The 20,697-nt window shown below is 38.2% G+C and overlaps 1 pseudogene; it reads right to left on the bottom strand.

The window, feature by feature from the left end:
- Positions 1–20,008: 20,008 nt before the first annotated feature.
- LOC129015224 (elongin-C-like) lies at positions 20,009–20,345 on the bottom strand (annotated as a pseudogene).
- Positions 20,346–20,697: the final 352 nt, after the last annotated feature.

Raw genomic sequence — 20,697 nt, 5'->3', positions numbered from 1 at the left:
AATAAATGCAAATTGGTGGAGGTTAGTTTTTTTGGTGTGGGTTTTTGTTTGTTTTCATTTTGAAAGTTTTTTTTCTTACTTTATGCAGATGTAAAGTACATGAAGCTTACCAAAAGCTTTATTGTACCTCATTTTTAAACCAAAAGTTCGAATATGTCAACATTCAAAGTGACATTCTGGATACTGTTTTTTTGTTTGTTCGTTTGTTTGAGAGGGAGTTTTGCTCTTGTTGCCTAGGCTGGAGTGCAATGAATGGTGCTATCTTGGCTCACCACAACCTCTGCCTCCTGGGTTCAAGCGATGCTCCTGCCTCAGCCTCCCGAGTAGCTGGGATACAGGCATGCACCACCACACCCGGCTAATTTTGTATTTTTAGTAAAGGCAGGGTTTCTCCATGTTGGTGAGGCTGGTCTTGAACTCCTGACCTCAGGTGATCTGCCCCCCTCAGCCTCCCAAAGTGCTGGGATTACAGCAAATAAAAAAGCACCCAGCCTCTGGATACCATATCTTATGTCATATAGTTTGCGTTTATTAGTAGCACATTTCAGTTTTTTCTTATGTGGTAGAAGGTTATAAAAATGCATTCCAGTTGATATCTTAGGTAACAGTAGAATCTGTTTTCTCAGACAGTAGCATATGAATTCTTAATATACCACCTTTAGAGGTTCTGAAAGCAGCTGGATAAATTTGGTAAAATCTGGAATTACAAGCTCATTAGAGGCAGAGTCAAGAAAACACGTTAGCTCAATTTAATTTATTTGTCTAAATTCTTGTTGAGCCACATTCATCAGTATATGTAACACTAACTTGGTAAACAACTCCTTTATACTGAGTCAGAAGTTGTTTCATCTGGTGATTTTATTTTAAATTTTTGAGCTGTATTACATTCAAAAAAGTAACAGAAGATAATAGAATTTGATTCAAAGAATATGAAAAAGTCATACAGGCACACTGAAAATGAATTGTAGTCTGTCACCTGACACTAATTAACAGATTGAGCAGATTAGAGTAGATCTAAATCTCTGTACACAATATTTTTTTATTTAAAACATCATCAACGGCTGGGCATGGTGGCTCATGCCTGTAATCCCAACACTTTGGGTGGCCGAGGCTGGCAGATCACAAGGTCAGGAGATGGAGACCATCCTGGCTAACACGGTGAAACCCCGTCTCTACTAAAAATAAAAAAAAAAAAAAATTAGCCAATCGTGGTGGCCCGCGCCTGTAGTCCCAGCTACTTGGGAAGCAAGAGAATCTCTTGAACCCAGCAGGTGGAGGTTGCAGTAAGCAGAGATCATGCCACAGCACTCCAGCCTGGGCAATAGAGCGAGACTCCGTCTCAAAAAAAAAAAAAAAAAACAGCAATCAAACAGAAATCATACAATTTAATAGGCCAGTGGGATTTCAAGAAAATTGATTTGTTTACCCATTATCAATCAATATTAGGTAAAACTAGAAAATTTTAAAACACACCATACACAAAATAAAATCAGTCAACTAGCTCCAGACTTAATCTGATTAAAACAAGACTTCTCAGTACTTGAAAACACCAAATTATTGATTAAAAATATTCATTTTGAACAGATCTTCTATCAAATGTATATATTACTACTAAGTAAAACCTAATACTAATAGGTTTGATTCATGAAATATTAGTGAATGTGTATCACTGTACTTAAAAGTAAGCAATTATTTAAATCCACTGTCTAAATGATTTTGAATACATTATTTGGTATTTTAATCGAGTGCCAGTATTCATGTAGCATAGAAAACTACCCATTTTTTTTTTTTACTATTTTGCCATTTTATAGAATAAGACTGAATTTGTGGAGATGTTTTTATAGAAACCAGTCTTTTCTAAAAAAGATTTAGACATCAAAAAATAGAGATATTTATGTCATATTATATACATAGTTTGCTCAACCCTACAGTAATTTGTAAAGTTGGTTTGTGTACACCAATCTTAGATTACCTAAATATAATAAAGTGTCTTTTTAATGTTATATTTAACATACAAAAGTTCAAAATATATCCAGACAGACAGGAACTGTGGTGGCCACTTTAAAAAACAAATGTTTAGCATGATACACTGTTCTGTGTATGTACAGATTGAAAACCAAACTTTGAAGTTTTTGAATCATAAACAGGAGCATTATTTGTGAGTCTGCACCTTAAATACGTAAACCAAATACCTACAGTTTACTCTTGTTAATTTAAAATATACTGCATTTTAAAAATTCAAGTATCGGAAACTTCATGAGCCATACAACTGTTAACTGCATTTTCAAAATATAAGAACTTTAAAAAATGTAAACTAAACCATGAAAGTTTAGTTGAAAAAAATGATTAATGACTCTTTTATTTGCACTTGTGTTGAAAATCAACTTTATTCATTTTGGAACAAAGAGGAGATGATGTGGTGTTAACTTGCTGGGTGGTGACCGTGATGGTATTTACTGTCCTAGGGATGGTAGGATCCAGTGGACCAGAACTGTCAGCACTTTACCATGTTCACTGCTGACCTTTCTGCGACTAAGATTCATTTTCCAGGCTCCTTCATCAACTCCGTTTCTCTCGTGGTGTGAAGCATTTTGCACTCCTTTAGCATCTGCCTTTCATTTCTGCTGATTTTCTTTCACTTTACATTTGTCTTGTCCATCTCTGGTGGTTGCTTTGCTGTCCCATTTTGGGGAGTTTGGGCAGCTTCACCCTCATATAATTATGTAGATATAGAACCACAAATATAATTAACATATATTTATATCTTCAGCTTGTATAGGCCTTGGCAAGCCCTCTTCCAGAATGTCATGCCAAATTACACTACCAGCATTGTATGAGTAATACTTTATTCTCTAATTGTTTTTATTTTTCAAACCTTATAGTGTAAACTCTGTGAAAACAGAGACCTTTCATGTCATTCACTACTACATTTGCAGTTTTTAAATTAAATAAATAAATTCGCTTTGACTTTGAAACATTTATTTTCTTAAAACTAGCTGTGGGAGCCTGGCGCGGTGGCTCATGCCTGTAATCCCAGCACTTTGGGAGGCCTAGGGAGGCAGATCACGAGGTCAGGAGATCGAGACCATCTTCGCTAACACGGTGAAACCCCGTCTCTACTAAAAATACAAAAAAATTAGCTGGGCGTGGTGGCGGGCGCCTGTAGTCCCAGCTACTTGGAAGGCTGAGGCAGGAGAATGTCATGAACCCAGGAGGCAGAGCTTGCAGTGAGCCAAGATCGCACCACTGCACTCCAGCCTGGGGGACAGAGCGAGACTCTGTCTCAAAAAAAAAAAGAAAGAAAAAGAAATAGCAGAAATAAAGCAATTCAGGGTTTTAACTAAAGATAAATTGTGTTAGGCATGTAATTAGATTCTGTATTGGTCATTTGACATCTGCTATTTTTAACTGCTTCATAAGCCTGCTGAATCACAGGGCCAGATGAGCAATCACTGTTGTTCACATGCGCCTTGGAAGGCAGCTCCTATGGGCATGCAAATGTTATAATCTTCCCAACTACTGACCCCAACATGCATAATTTTCCTTTGTATCTAATAGAGGACAGCCTCACTTGGTTTCTCTAAGCATCATAGTCATAAAGAGTCCCAGTTCCCTGGTATCTCTGCCTTCTGACTCCTGCATGAGACAGCTTTTGTGAGGCCCAGCATGGCCTGCTGTGCCTCTTGTTTTTAGTAGAAGTGTATTAAACACCTTTTAATTGCAATTACTTCCCTTTTATGAATCAAGATCCAGGCACAATTTACAAGGCCAGATTTCAAGAAATCGTGTTGCTGCGCTTTGTTACCAGAAATAATATAAGGGTGGAAACCCAAAGCAAAACTAACTAAAAGGTGGGTAATGCTAACTGGTACTGAAAGGTATATTTGTGAAATATAGTTTAATAAAAATGTCTTTGCTGGAGAGTCAAGGAAGAGATCACCAAACATCAACCTCAAAATAGTCACAAAAATTCAGCAATTTAGAGATATTTTTTTTTTTTTTTGTCTTAGATTTTTTTCTGCTCTCAGTAAAGCAAGTATTTATTGTAATACTGAAGCATTGGAAATTAACACTAATTAACTTTAAGATATTTTTAAAGCTGAGTCTTAATTATAAGAGATTCACAGTTTTATTGGAATGTGTTTATATCACAATCAGTGAAGTGTTGCACTAATATATTCTATAGCTCTGAGAATACTTAAAAGATTTTTTCAAGGTCTGAGACATGGTACAAAAGTACAATTTCCACATGAAAAGAGGATAAAAGAGATGGGGCAAGATCTAATACGCTACAAGCTTCCACTGAATGGAGAAAGAAAAATATTCCCAAGTATTTGGGATTAAGCATATGCCCAAATAAAAGTATAATTTATGCATTAAAGTTAAATAAATTTTCAAACCTAGCATCTAGATTTTTTATCAGAATTTCAAATAATATTTCACCCTGAAGTGAAGTGACACTTGGTAATTAACTGTAGGGTTTTGTTTTTTTCTTTTTTTCTTCTTTTTTTTTTTGGAAACGGAGTCTCGCTGTGTAGCCCAGGCTGGAGTGCAATGGCGCGATCTCAGCTCACTGCAACCTCTGCCTCCCGGGTTCAAGCGATTCTCCTGCCTTAGCCTCCTGAGTAGCTGGGACTACAGGCACCCACCACCACACCTGGCTAAGTTTTCGTATTTTTAGTAGAGACGGGGTTTCACCATGTTAGCCAGGATGGTTTTGATTTCCTGACCTTGTGATCCACCCGCCTCGGCCTCCCAAAGTGTTGGGATTACAGGCATAAGCCACCGCGCCCGGCGGTTGTTTTTTTTTTTAATTCTATATGAAGACATCTTTTACTTGAGTGTATCCAACTATAAAATTGCCATTAGAGCCTAAACTTAGCCAAGTTGGAAAAAGTAGTGCATATTTTGACAGCAATTTTTAATTGATGCTTGCCATCTCAATCCATCAGCACCCAGACACAGGTACCTCCCTCAACGTACCAAAAGTGACAATGTTTGTTCTATCTAGTTCTCAATAGAGCACAGTGCCCTTCATGTTTCAGGTATGAGGGTGAGAGGATGAATAAAGTGGGTACCATACCAAGCATAGTTGCAGTTTGAGACTTAGCACTCAGGCATCTTACAACGACCACAAATAAGGGAGGAGCTGAGACAAGACAAGCACTCATTGGCTTTGTGCACAGAATGCCAACTTTTTCCTGGTTAAAATAAACAAAGCTATGTTTTAGTACCTACACGTGGTGTAGCCAAATAAACAAAAAGAAAGAAGACAATGATAAACTCACCAAATTATTTATAACCTGTGCTAAAACAGACTCATAAGTATCCAAATTACACAATTGAAATGATTTCACCCAGAAATCATGTGCTCAAAGGCCCATGGATGAAGATATTTTCAAGGGAAATTCTAGGGAACAGGTATTTGTTTCAGGAAGTCAGCTGAATACAGGAAAATTTGGGTCCCATTATGTTTAACTTAAAGATAGAAGTTTCATAAACATTTTCAAAATATCTGTATCTGTTTTCCAGATACTTACAATCCAGAATAAAATTTCACAAAATCTCTGCACAAGAGTTTGTAGACAGGTAAGTTTTCTTCAAACTGAGACTGTGACCATAAGGTCTGGGTTCCAGCAGATCTGGCAGGGCTACCTACAAACCTGCATGCTGGGCTGTGTGGGTGGCTGCTCGGGCACATTGGTGGGCAGGAAAGGGCCATGGAGACATTCATGATGACCAGATGCCTTCAAAGCTGCATTCTGCAAATGCTGAACTTTATTTCCTAATGGGTTCTAGAAGGGGAGTGTTTTCACCAGTTCCTGAACCATGCCTTCTGAAGCTTTCCAGCCCAGGGTTCTCACAGCTGTCCACCGTGCATGTCTCACTCTCTGTCCCTAGAGGCTACCTAAAATGAGGACCCAATAGACTTCAGGAAAAGCACCTAACACATCTATTATAAACATTTCAGGAAAAGATATTCAGATCTTATTCGAGCCATATTTGTTGCTGTTTATTGTTTGTGAGGATGCTTTTTAAGCAGCAACTGACTTGAGAGTCATATTAGCTACTACTATTTGTTTTCCTTCTAAGGTCCTGAGTCAACCAAAACCAAAATGAAACCAACAAAAAAACTCAAGATTATAGCTTTTGTGTATAGGCCCAGCTGGGTAACAGTCAACTTGGGATAGCAAAGTAATTCTTGAGTAATCTTCAGTGCTTACCCATGTAGCTCTTGGGATCAAACCGTAAAGACATTTCTTTTTTCTTCCTTGCCTTTTCCCATTCACAGTGTTGAGGTTAAAATAAATCAAAGTATAGCAGGAAAACAATCTTAGGTCTTCTGGAAATAACGATTTCTTCATTTAGAAATCTGAATGATGGGGGCGGAGGCGGTTGGCAGGGGGTCACCAGAATCCAAAAAAGGTTAAGTTTTATCCTCCAGCCCAACTATCCACATTTAGAGGTGACAACATTCATGAACTAAGTTAACATCCACCAAAAATAACATAAAGCTCACAGTTTTGTAATATGACAATAATGCACCAATCACTAAGCTGCAAAAACAAACATTGGCATTTAAATTTTTCTACAATATCAGATTAACATGTTCTTCCCCTGAATGTAAAGTTCTAATAGGCTTGATCTAATCTACCTTTACTACATACCCTTTCCTTTTTTTTTTTTTTTTGTTTTTTGAGATGGAGTCTCGCTCTGTTGCCAGACTGAAGTGCAATGGCACAATCTCGGCTCACTGCAACCTCCACCTCCTGGGTTCAAGCGATTCTCCTGCCTCAGCCTCCAGAGTAGCTGGAACTACAGGTGTGCACCAGCACACCTGGCTAATTTTTTTTTTTTTTTTTTTTTTAGTGTTTTAGTAGAGATGAGGTTTCACCATGTTGGCAAGGATGGTCTCGATCTCCTGACCTTGTGATCTACCCGCCTCAGCCTCCCAAAGTGCTGAGACTACAGGCATGAGCCACTGCTCCCAGCCTTTTCTTGAGATGAAGTTTCACTCTTGTTGCCCAGGCTGGAGTGCAATGGCACGCAATCTCAACTCACTGCAACCTCTCGGCTCACTGCAACCTCTGCCTCCCAGGCTCAAGTGATTCACCTGCCTCAGCCTCCCAGGTAGCTGAAATTACAGGCACCTGCCACCATGCCTGGCTAGTTTTTGTATTTTCAGTAGAGATGGGGTTTCACCATGTTCGTCAGGTTGGTCTTGAACTCCTGACCTCAGGTGATCTGCCTGACCTCAGGTGATCTGCCTGCCTCGGCCTCCCAAAGTGCTAGGATTACAGGCATGACCCACTGCACCCAGCCTAATATGCTTTCAAAAATATATGTAAATGCTGGGAAAAGTTAACTTTCTGTGCTATGCACAAATTTCTTACTGTACAGCTAAATATGGTTATATACTTTGTTTAAAAACATGTTCTTTTCTACTAATGACACTTCAAGTGTAGTTCTACAGAAAGTTTTGTCCTAAGAGCTAATGGAAAGGTAAAAATACCCTTGCAATTTACCTCTCCTTGCTTAGCCATGTTTATTGTTTGGGGTCTGGTGTTTGTTCTTTTCTCTCCATTTTATTTTTCTAAGACAGTGCACTCACTGGTAAAAGTTGGCAGTGCTGGCTGACCTTCATTTGTCTTTGGAGCAGTGGAGGGTTTTAGCCCTTGTGAAGGCAGTTTAAGCAGTCTGACCTGCTTCTTAGGTGCTCCAGCTCCTCATTCACACTGGAGCTGCCATGTCTGTACAAGCCCATGGGCCAGGTGATATGCAGGCACCACTGTGAAGCACTGTGGAGTGTCATTCCCCACCCTTGTGCCTGTGCAGGATGTGCATGCAGGACATGAACAACAGGATGGTCCACACGATCCAGAGGAAGTTCTGAACACCAGGTGCAGCCCTCTGAAGGTTAAGCCTAAGAACCAGAAGACCAAGCAGATGGCACTGACCAACAGAAGGGCATGGGTTTAGCTGCTTCCCACTGAGGCTGGGTTAAAATGCTGGGGCAGGCTGAAAGTGTCAAGTCCAAGAACATCCAAGAGCTCTGACCAAACTCTACACAATGTGTGCATGAACATACCCACTTTCAACATGAACTTCTCAGTCAGCCGGGTCAAAACTTCTGAGCAGCAGACATTGTCTCCTCATAACAGGCTATGGATGCTCTAGCAGAAAGTGTTGACTATACCAGAGTGGCTGTTCTCAATGTCCCAGGAGCTCCATGCTCCCTGCACTTCTGAGGCCAGCAGCTCAAGAAGCAGCAGGAGCAGGAGAGCAGCTCAGGGCCGGCACCTGGGGACTGTGCAAGGTGCAGTGCCCATGTCAGCAGGTGGCATGCGGTATCATTGTGCAGGGTGAGGGCTGCACACAGGCCTGGGCTGCCACAGGCCCAGCAAAGACTGTTGGAATGACCAGAGGCTGCAGGCCACACCTCTACCCACTACTTCTGCCACTGTCTATAATTTTTAAATAAACACCTCTTTGAGGGCATATGTAGTCATTTATAAAGATAAGACCTCCCTCCTGCTGCTTTTTTTTGGTCCTTCTTTTCAGTTTCCAGATTTCTGGCTAACATCTACAAATGTATTAGGTCACAGCAATGTGATGATTATTATTTTTTCTTTTTGAGACAGGGTCTTGCTCTGTCACCTAGGCTGGAATGCAGTGGCACTGTCTCAGCTCACTGCAGCCTCCACCTGCCAGGTTCAAGCAATTCTCTTCCCTCAGCCTCCCAAGTAGCTGGGATTATAGGAGTTAGCCATGACGCCTAACTAGTTTTTGTATTTTTAGTAGAGACAGAGTTTTGCCATGTTGCCCAGGCTGGTCTTGAACTTCTGGCTTCAAGCGATCTCCCTACCTCGGCCTCCCAAAGTGCTGGAATTACAGGTATAATCCACCATGCCCAGCCTGACTTTTTTAAATAAAGAGGCTTTCAAAATTACTCAGTGTTGAATATTTGAAGCCAAACTTATATGCTAAAAAAAAAGCCTTATCTCTAAAACAAAGATAGAGTTGTCAGAAAAATAAGTTTTCTAAACCATTAATCAATGAGGTGTTTTTTGTTTGTTTTTTGTTTGTTTGTTTTTGAGATGGAGTCTCACTCTGTTGCCCAGGCTGGAGTGCAATGGCGCAATTTCAGCTCACTGCAACCTCCACCTCCTGGGTTAAAGTAATTCTCATGTCTCAGCCTCCCAAGTAGCTGGGAATCAATGAGTTTTTAAAAGATAAAATCTTAACTTCTGTATCAACAAAATAACATGAAGCTCATATTACAATAAAAGTTGAAAAAGTTGATGGGCTGCATATATTGACTGGTAAAAGTTTTAAGTACCAAAAGCTTCAAAGCCAGTACAATACCCTTGATTAGCCTGTTAGAGTAGGTAGTCATATAGTGATGAGTGGAGGTAGGGTGGAGGTCCTGGGAATGTGCCCCAGGAATGTCAGGTGATTATCAAGTGGTCATCTCAGAACTGGTAAGTGGTCTCAGCTGGTGCCAGGTAGGGAGAAACCTCCTACGAAACAGAAAGCATCTTGAGTTCATGGGTAGCAATTTCTTAATAAAATCTAAAAACTTGGGTAAGATTATGCAAGCATGCACAGTGAGAGGCAAAAAACTGGAGTTTAGGCTGGGCACGGTGGCTCACGCCTGTAATACCAACACTTTGGGAGGCCAAAGTGGGCGGATCACGAGGTCAGGAGATCGAGACGATCCTGGCTAACTGTGAAACCCCGTCTCTACTAAAAATACAAAAAATTAGCCAGGCTTGGTGGTGGGCGCCTGTAGTCCCAGCTACTCTGGAGGCTGATGGAGGAGAATGGCGTGAACCCGGGAGGCGGAGCTTGCAGTGAGCCGAGATCGCGCCACTGCACTCCAACCTGGGCAACAGAGCGAAACTCTGTCTCAAAAAAAAAAAAAAAAAAGTGGAGTGGAGTTTAACCAGTAAATGACCTATCTCTGGGGGTGCTCAATCGGTTAAAAAAAAAAAAATCCAATATTGCAATCGTAGAACCTCAGAACACTCGCGGAGTGTGCATACAACTTTCCTAGTACTGGCAAGCACTGCACAAGCAACAGTGAAGCAATAACCCACCAAAAGGAGGGACCGGGGGAGGAGACCAACTAACTAGAAAGAATTGAGTGTATAAGAACCTAGAGCCAAGGGCCAGGCAGGGCACGTGATCTGGAAACTTACCCCCCTTGATCCCTTTTCAAGTGTACTTTGCTTTCTTTCAATATATAAACTCCCATTTTGCTTCAAACTTTCTCTTCATCTCTTGGCTAGGTTCTTTCTTTTGAAAGACAAAAACCAAAATCATTGCAAATCTGTGCAAACCGGCCATTGGTACCACAGTAATGAATAATTTTTTTATTGCTGGCAATTTGTGACTTATTAATTTCTTCATAATAGAAACTAATGAACATGTAAGAATCTAATTTTTATTATATGAAGTTTTTCATATTTCCAGAAATAATTGTCAATTTTTTTTCCAAGAATTAACAATTAACAGGTATTTGTTGACTTTGTTGTGTTTATATCTCTTGAGATTGCTAGATGTGAATAAGTCTTTATAAATATAATTCTCTGGGGTGAAATTTCTCATATTTTGAAGTCTGTGAATACACGTATCCCATGAGAGCTAATAATTTGGAAACTGCAGCAACTGAGTCCAGAATTGTTCACCCTGGAAATGTTGGAGTGTTTACCATTGCAGGCCACTCCAACACCCTTTCACCTTCTGTTGAAGGACCAGTGAGAACCTGTTCATTTCAACCTGCAAGAGCCTTATAACTTCAAGATTAGCATTAAAAATCAAGAAAAGGCAATTTTCTTGATTTAATTAATTAAGTAATAATTAAGTAATTAAGTAATAGTAATAGTAAATAGTTACCAAATTAAGTAATAGTAAATAGTTACCAAAATAAAGCAAAATATGGGTGGTGACTATTCAGAGAAACTGCTCTATCTCCTCTGGATTCCCTGAAATTTCTGGAATATTTTAATTCAATAGTATTATGATGTTATTTCTATGCTTTTGCAATCTACAATATGAGTTCTACCCAGTGACTAGAATTGCAGTTTTCTGAACTGAACACTGTTGGTGAAGCCTTTCCCTCCTCAATTTTGAAAGGTAGTTTTGATCAGTGATTAGTGCTACCTGCCAGAAATGTGCACAGTTCAGAGACAAGTCAATGAATTGGCTAAAAGCACAATTTGTAAGTAGAGAGGCCACAACTGGATCATTGCAGATTCCATTTTTTCTTTTTAGATATTTTAGGGCTTCATACTGTATTTTAATGTAACATTAAGAGCATATAACTTGAGGAACAACTTGTTTTTCAGTTCTTTCTAGAAGTTATACCTCATTATTGAAGCAAATTACATATTTGCTTGAAAAAGATTTCAGTGCAGTTATGCAGTAAATGCAGACAACAAAATGAATTTTGAAAGTCCTTGTAAGATATTTACCCTTAATATTAAACTAACATCACATTAATAAAGGAATTGTATTTTTATTAATAACTTTAATCAAATTTGTTATTTTCAACCTATATGTTCTTATAATTGTTGAAGCTGAATTTATTTTTTTTTTTTTTTTTTTTTTAGATAACACTTGCTTTAATTGCCCTATCAATTTAAATCAATTTTCCATTTATTTTTAACAACCATTATGGTTAATTTAACGATCACTGCATTTCAAATATAATTCCAGAGATGTTGCTTTATAATTTACTATGCCATCATTTTTCAATTAACTATTTATGCTATCTTAAGAGTGCATAACCTTACCCAATATTTATTCAATAAAAGTATAGTGAAGTAGAGTTAATATTTTTAAGTATTTTTTTATTTTTTTTATTTTTTTTTTTTTATTTTTTTTTATTTTTTTATTTTTTTATTTTTAATCTCACTTAGTTTTTATTATTATTATTATTATTATTATTATACTTTAGGTTTTATGGTACATGTGCGCAATGTGCAGGTAAGTTACATATGTATACATGTGCCATGCTGGTGCGCTGCACCCACCAACTCGTCATCTAGCATTAGGTATATCTTCCAATGCTATCCCTCCCCCCTCCCCCCACCCCACAACAGTCCCCAGAGTGTGATGTTCCCCTTCCTGTGTCCATGTGTTCTCATTGTTCAATTCCCACCTATGAGTGAGAATATGCGGTGTTTGGTTTTTTGTTCTTGCGATAGTTCACCATCACTGGCCATCAGAGAAATGCAAATCAAAACCACAATGAGATACCATCTCACACCAGTTAGAATGGCAATCATTAAAAAGTCAGGAAACAACAGGTGCTGGAGAGGATGTGGAGAAACAGGAACACTTTTACACTGTTGGTGGGACTGTAAACTAGTTCAGCCCTTGTGGAAGTCAGTGTGGCGATTCCTCAGGGATCTAGAACTAGAAATTCCATTCGACCCAGCCATCCCATTACTGGGTATATACCCAAAGGACTATAAATCATGCTGCTATAAAGACACATGCACACGTATGTTTATTGCGGCATTATTCACAATAGCAAAGACTTGGAACCAACCCAAATGTCCAACAATGATAGACTGGATTAAGAAAATGTGGCACATCTACACCATGGAATACTATGCAGCCATAAAAAATGATGAGTTCACGTCCTTTGTAGGGACATGGATGAAATTGGAAATCATCATTCTCAGTAAACTATCGCAAGAATGAAGCTGAATTTAAAAATCTGTTTTGAAAATTGAATATTATATATGTTTATTTATTTTGGAGTTACTTATTGTTCTTCAAGATACTCTGATATTGTCCACCAAGGTTGACTATTAAATTATATACCATCACTCCTCTTCCTCATCATCTATTTAAAAATATCATCTGCAAGATTAAATTGTCTGTCTATATGTGGTAGGTCATAAGTCACATAATATATTTTCTATAATATTTAGTTCCTATCCAATCCCATTTTATTATACAGAAATTTATTTTGAATTAAACTTTAAATAAGGACCAGGTCATTTGCTAGAATATCTACTTTTCTCTTCTTTAGATGTAATTTATAATTTGTACAATGTAGTTTGTTCTGATTATTATCTCTCTTTAATTTATGCTTCTTTACCGTTTCTCTTGTCGTGTGCAAAAATGAATACTTCTTCCTTAATCTTAATTTTTATTCTAACATCTTATTTAAAATCTACATCTGCTTCTTCATTCATTTCTAATTCTTGTACAAAATGGTGTATGGTATTTTTACTTCCTTTAAATCCAATTTTAATTTATAAATGAATATAAGCATCTGATTATTCAATATATCTTTTAGTTTTAAATTACACTTTAAATATAGTTTTAAAATATACTTTTTATAGTTTTGAAAGTTTTAAAATACACTGTAGTTTTTAAATTTTTTTCATAAAATATTTTCTGTAGGACCCTTATATTATGATGAGTGTACTATAAATTATTTTAGAATTTGTAGTTTATTATTAATGAGTTCTGTTTCAGTTTCAATGTCCAAACACATATTATGAAATATTGGCTAAAATGGAGGGATGTGTTGGGTCTGATAAAGTTGATATCTGATTTGAATTTCTAGCAACAATATATGGCTAAGTTCTCATTGGTACAAGTTTTATTTTCATAAATTTTCTTAAATATGTTTCTCTAATTTTCTGCTGTTTCATATTTTAGTCTATATGTTAATTTCTGAGAGAGATCCATATTCATTAGGTTCTCATTTTTAACAGTACAATTTCAGTTTTTTACTGTAATTGTATTCATTATTCTTTCCTCTATTTTGAATCCCAATCAGTTTTTGTTAAGCTTTATGTCTATGATTATGTAAAATATCTCACTACGTTTATTTTAATTATTTCTGTTTGAAATTCTTTTTGAAGTAACTAATTTTGCTACTTTTTTTTTTTTCAGACAGAGTCTTGCTCTTTAGCCCAGGCTAGAGTGCAGTGGTGCGATCTCTGCTCACTGCAAACTCCACCTCCCAGGTTGAAGTGATTCTCCTGCCTCAGCCTTCCAAGTAGCTGGGATTACAGGTGCTACCTGGCTAATTGTTGTATTTTTAGTAGAGATGGGGTTTTACCATGTTGGCCAGGCTGGTCTCAAACTCCTGACCTCCAGTGATCCGCCCACCTCGTCCTCCCTAACTGCTGGGATTACAGGCCTGAGCCACCATGCCTGTTCTACTCATATTTCTTTTCCATATATAATAATATATGTCTTTTTTGTTCAAAATGTCATTAAGTTAGGATTTTTGTTTTTGCCAATCTGTGGAATTTTTTTAAATTAAGGAATGCAATATATTTGTCATAAATTTGAAAGTGAAAAATAATTTCAATATTTCAAAATGCTATGTCCTTGAAGGAATCAAGGTATAAGGTTTTTTATTTGATAAACAGCAGAAAGGGAGTAGATGAAGAACGAGGCCCCCTCGCTCCTCCCTGGTTACTGAGGAGAGTGGAAGTGCTATTTGGTAGAGATGAGTAAGCATGATGGCTACTTGCTTGGAGAGACTTGTTTCTGCCAACCCACCTGTTACATTTAGGGCTGGATAATAGAACCAACACATATCATTTGTGAAATCAGAGATAATTATATCTCTTTCCAGATAATTATGTCTTAAAGCAGAAAAGCTCATTAAAGAAGGTAGTGCGTTAGGGATCACCTAAATTTCCTTGACCCTTAGGATAAAATGGGGGAGCAACCGCCACTGAGAAGGACATGGCAATTACTTGAGGGAAAATGTTGATGCCACAGTGTGGCACTGATGAGAGGATGAAGATAACGGCAAGGAGTATGTGAGGTGAAATTCATTTGAAGACACGCCCATCTCAGCAGACAGGTGGAGAAGTACCAGCCACTTCAGGGACTGCAGATGGGTGAGGTGCCACCAAGCATGGATCAGAAGGAATCATTAAACTTTGCGGATGGTGTAACCACAAGATGACTGTGGACCAGATGCATTCTGTGAGGCCATGATGAGACTCCCAGCATCGAGATGTTATTTGGGGGAACAAAAAAACAGTAATGAGGCATTCCTAAATGTGAAATTAAAATAGAACAACTTTTAAAAGTTCTTCCACTAGATTCAAGTATTTGCTATCATGTAGAAATTGAGATACAAACTAAAATACTGAGACTTTTCTAAAGCTTTGGGAAAAGAATGATATAATTTTTTGTTTACTCAAATTTCTGGCCTAGGAATTGTACTCAATATTAGAAGAAAAAGGAGTTTGCTGGGAATGTGTGCTTCTTTCACCATCACAGGCAGCAGGGTTTTTAAAATAAATTTTGTTGGCTAACTCAACAAGTAGATGACACCAGGATGGTGGGCACCTGAGGAGAGAGGGACAGTCTCCAGAAAAGGCATGACGGAGCAAGGGCAGGAAGATGGAATGGCTAATAAGGTGCCAGTAACAGTCTGTTCCTTCTGTGCTACGCTTTCTGAGTCTGTTTTCATTACCAAGAGTCAAATCCAATGAGAAACAAGTCAACACATATTAATTATTTTACATGTATGCTACATATGTATTTTATAGTATGTTATGTACATAGTGCATTTTGATAACAAGTCACTTCTCATTTATGATCATTTCTATCTAATTTTTTTATATTCTGCTTAACAATATGGCTTCCATAAATATTTTGAGATGTTTGGTTTCTAAGAAAGCTAATTTTCTCTTATCAGTTTGGGTATATGTAAATATATATACCCAAATATATACCCAAACATATAAATATATAAATACTTAGTATGCAAATTAGAATTCTAAAATATGATCAATAGACCTGATGGCAGTTTACATTATATGAAAAGAAAATGGTGATTTTACATTTATCTCATTTTATCAAATACCTGTCTAGTTTCCTTTGTGCTATAGTTCTTACTCAGATCTAAGTCTAACAGTGGATTTTTTATTTTTTATTTTTTTATTTTTATTTTTTTTTCTTTTTATTATTATTATTATTATTATTATTATACTTTAGGCTCTATGGTGCATGTGCGCAATGTGCAGGTAAGTTACATATGTATACATGTGCCATGCTGGTGCGCTGCACCCACCAACTCGTCATCTAGCATTAGGTATATTTCCCAATGCTATCCCTCCCCCCTCCCCCCACCCCACAACAGTCCCCGAAGTGTGATGTTCCCCTTCCTGTGTCCATGTGTTCTCATTGTTCAATTCCCACCTATGAGTGAGAATATGCGGTGTTTGGTTTTTTGTTCTTGCGATAGTTTACTGAGAATGATGATTTCCAATTTCATCCATGTCCCTACAAAGGACGTGAACTCATCATTTTTTATGGCTGCATAGTATTCCATGGTGTATATGTGCCACATTTTCTTAATCCAGTCTATCATTGTTGGACATTTGGGCTGGTTCCAAGTCTTTGCTATTGTGAATAATGCTGCAATAAACATACGTGTGCATGTGTCTTTATAGCAGCATGATTTATAGTCCTTTGGGTATATACCCAGTAATGGGATGGCTGGGTCAAATGGAATTTCTAGTTCTAGATCCCTGAGGAATCGCCACACTGACTTCCACAAGGGTTGATCTAGTTTACAGTCACACCAACAGTGTAAAAGTGTTCCTATTTCTCCACATCCTCTCCAGCACCTGTTGTTTCCTGAGTTTTTAATGATTGGCATTCTAACTGGTGTGAGATGGTATCTCATTGTGGTTTTGATTTGCATTTCTCTGATGGCCAGTGATGGTGAGCATTTTTTCATGTGTTTTTTGGCTGCATAAATGTCTTCTTTTGAGAAGTGTCTGTTCATGTCCTTCGCCCACTTTTTGATGGGGTTGTTTGTTTTTTTCTTGTAAGTTTGTTGGAGTTCATTGTAGATTCTGGATATTAGCCCTTTGTCAGATGAGTAGGTTGCGAAAATTTTTCTCCCATTTTGTAGGTTGCCTATTCACTCTGATGGTAGTTTCCTTTGCTGTGCAGAAGCTCTTTAGTTTAATTAGATCCCATTTGTCAATGTTGGCTTTTGTTGCCATTGCTTTTGGTGTTTTAGACATGAAGTCCTTGCCCATGCCTATGTCCTGAATGGTATTGCCTAGGTTTTCTTCTAGGGTTTTTATGGTTTTAGGTCTAACATTTAAGTCTTTAATCCATCTTGAATTGATTTTTGTATAAGGTGTAAGGAAGGGATCCAGTTTCAGCTTTCTCCATATGGCTAGCCAGTTTTCCCAGCACCATTTATTAAATAGGGAATCCTTTCCCCATTGCTTGTTTTTCTCAGGTTTGTCAAAGATCAGATAGTTGTAGATATGTGGCATTATTTCTGAAGGCTCTGTTCTGTTCCATTGATCTATATCTCTGTTTTGGTACCAGTACCATGCTGTTTTGGTTACTGTAGCCTTGTAGTATAGTTTGAAGTCAGGTAGCATGATGCCTCCAGCTTTGTTCTTTTGGCTTAGGATTGACTTCGCGATGCGGGCTCTTTTTTGGTTCCATATGAACTTTAAAGTAGTTTTTTCCAATTCTGTGAAGAAAGTCATTGGTAACTTGATGGGGATGGCATTGAATCTGTAAATTACCTTGGGAAGGATGGCCATTTTCATGATATTGATTCTTCCTACCCATGAGCATGGAATGTTCTTCCATTTGTTTGTATCCTCTTTTATTTCCTTGAGCAGTGGTTTGTAGTTCTCCTTGAAGAGGTCCTTCACATCCCTTGTAAGTTGGATTCCTAGGTATTTTATTCTCTTTGAAGCAATTGTGAATGGGAGTTCACTCATGATTTGGCTCTCTGTTTGTCTGTTATTGATGTATAAGAATGCTTGTGATTTTTGTACATTGATTTTGTATCCTGAGACTTTGCTGAAGTTGCTTATCAGCTTAAGGAGATTTTGGGCTGAGACAATGGGGTTTTCTAGATATACTATCATGTCATCTGCAAACAGGGACAATTTGACTTCCTCTTTTCCTAATTGAATACCCTTGATTTCCTTCTCTTGCCTAATTGCCCTGGCCAGAACTTCCAACACTAAGTTGAATAGAAGTGGTGAGAGAGGGCATCCCTGTCTTGTGCCAGTTTTCAAAGGGAATGCTTCCAGTTTTTGCCCATTCAGTATGATATTGGCTCTGGGTTTGTCATAAATAGCTCTTATTATTTTGAGATACGACCCATCAATACCTAATTTATTGAGAGTTTTTAGCATGAAGGGTTGTTGAATTTTGTCAAAGGCCTTTTCTGCATCTATTGAGATAATCATGTGGTTTTTGACTTTGGTTCTGTTTATATGCTGGATTACATTTATTGATTTGCGTATATTGAACCAGCCTTGCATCCCAGGGATGAAGCCCACTTGATCATGGTGGATAAGCTTTTTGATGTGCTGCTGGATTCTGTTTGCCAGTATTTTATTGAGGATTTTTGCATCAATGTTCATCAAGGATATTGGTCTAAAATTCTCTTTTTTTGTTGTGTCTCTGCCAGGCTTTGTTCAGGATTAAGAATCTCACTCAAAACCGCTCAACTACGTGGAAACTGAACAACCTGCTCCTGAATGACTACTAGGTACATAATGAAATGAAGGCAGAAATAAAGATTTTCTTTGAAACCAACGAGAACCAAGACACAACATACCAGAATCTCTGGGATGCATTCAAAGCAGTGTGTAGAGGGAAATTTATAGCACTAAATGCCCACAAGAGAAAGCAGGAAAGATCCAAAATTGACACCCTAACATCACAATTAAAAGAACTAGAAAAGCAAGAGCAAACACATTCAAAAGCTAGCAGAAGGCAAGAAATAACTAAAATCAGAGCAGAACTGAAGGAAATAGAGACACAAAAAACCCTTCAAAAAATAAATGAATCCAGGAGCTGGTTTTTTGAAAGGATCAACAAAATTGATAGACTGCTAGCAAGATTAATAAAGAAAAAAAGAGAGAAGAATCAAATAGATGCAATAAAAAATGATAAAGGGGATATCACCACCGATCCCACAGAAATACAAACTACCATCAGAGAATACTACAAACACCTCTACGCAAAGAAACTAGAAAATATAGAAGAAATGGATAAATTCCTCAACACATACACCCTCCCAAGACTAAACCAGGAAGAAGTTGAATCTCTGAATAGACCAATAACAGGAGCTGAAATTGTGGCAATAATCAATAGCTTACCAACCAAAAAAAGTCCAGGACCAGATGGGTTCACAGCCGAATTCTACCAGAGGTACAAGGAGGAGCTGGTACCATTCCTTCTGAAACTATTCCAATCAATAGAAAAAGAGGGAATCCTCCCTAACTCATTTTATGAGGCCAGCATCATCCTGATAACAGTGGATTTTAAAATCTTCTCTGGAGAAGGCTTCTTGTGCTCTTTTTAAAGTCTTTAATCATGAATGACACAGCTAAAACTTCAGCGTGCATAGGGACTACCTGGGGCTATTGTTACAAAGCAGATTCCTGGGTCCCAGCCTCAGAGATTCTAATTCAGTGTAGCTGGTAATACTGTTGTTGAGGGTCTGTGGACCACCCTTTGAGCAGTACTGGTCTAATTCACTTCATTCCTAAATGGTTATATCCAACTCTGATACAGCATGCACTTGGATTCCACCTCTAAGACTTACTTCCTGAGTTATCTTTTCATTTAAACCTCTCTCTCTTTTAGCTCTTTCCTCTGAGACTGGAAAAACCTTATTAAAAAACAACAGTAGCAATATCTTCTCTCCCTATCTGTCTCTCCTTCCTTTCTTGCTACTGTTTGTCTTTGCCTCTCCCAGCCCCACTTTTCCAACCAAGCCCATTGCAGACATCCTCGACCTCTACCTCAATCCCTTATTGTTCGATAACTCATGGCTTTTAATCTAGCTTACCTAAGGCTGCACCGCAATAGCTCTGATGATCAACATCCCACCAAATGCAATGGTTCTTGCTGCGCTTATTTAACTTTACCTCAGCCTCATTAAGCTGTTGTTTCTACTGCAGGTTTCTGCTCATTCAAATCTATCCTTTTTTATTATAATTTATTTTATTTAACAATCTAGGAAGTTCGCAGCTGTCAGCAGTTCTAGTGCAATTTCAGGTGCAATTGGGAATTCGGGAATCTCGGTGGAGCTGTTAGTGTAGCGAATCTTGTATGTAAAATATATGCATACTTTTGATAGCACATGTGAAGGTATCTCTCTAAAATTGACCTCATTGGTTTGTTCTCAGCAAATTGGCCTGGGCCACTCCACATGGTTTTTATCGTGCCTGATGTTAATGCATGTTCTCTTTTTACAATAAATTCATGGCCATCGATGATACCAATTTGACATACATCGCATCAGGGCCTTCAGAGGCACCATAGGTTTTCTCCTCTCTATCCATTTTGTTCTCACGAAATTCTGCTTTACTTTCCCAGGAACTTTAGTAGTTTTCCAGATCTCTGTTTCTGCCCCAGCCTGAGACTCACTCGTCACCCCTGCAGCCACTGCAGCCGGGTACCTGTGTACTGCCACAGCCCCTATTCCAGGGCTGCCCTCCATCACCCCCAAATCTATGCTCTTGACTCCCATTACCAAGCTCACTCATGCCTCCTACTTTAAGTTCTCATTTTGCTGCTTTTTTTAAAAAAATAAAATCCTTTTCCTTCTTTGATTGTGGATAACATGCCTAGTTCCCCTACCTTCTGTCTTTAGTCCACACTCTTCCTAATTTTGCAGTGTCTGGCTCCTAGCTT

This window comes from Pongo pygmaeus, chromosome 18 (assembly GCF_028885625.2).
Source record: "Pongo pygmaeus isolate AG05252 chromosome 18, NHGRI_mPonPyg2-v2.0_pri, whole genome shotgun sequence".
Taxonomy (NCBI): Eukaryota; Metazoa; Chordata; class Mammalia; order Primates; family Hominidae; genus Pongo; species Pongo pygmaeus.
This window is presented reverse-complemented; position numbering and strand designations above follow the sequence as displayed.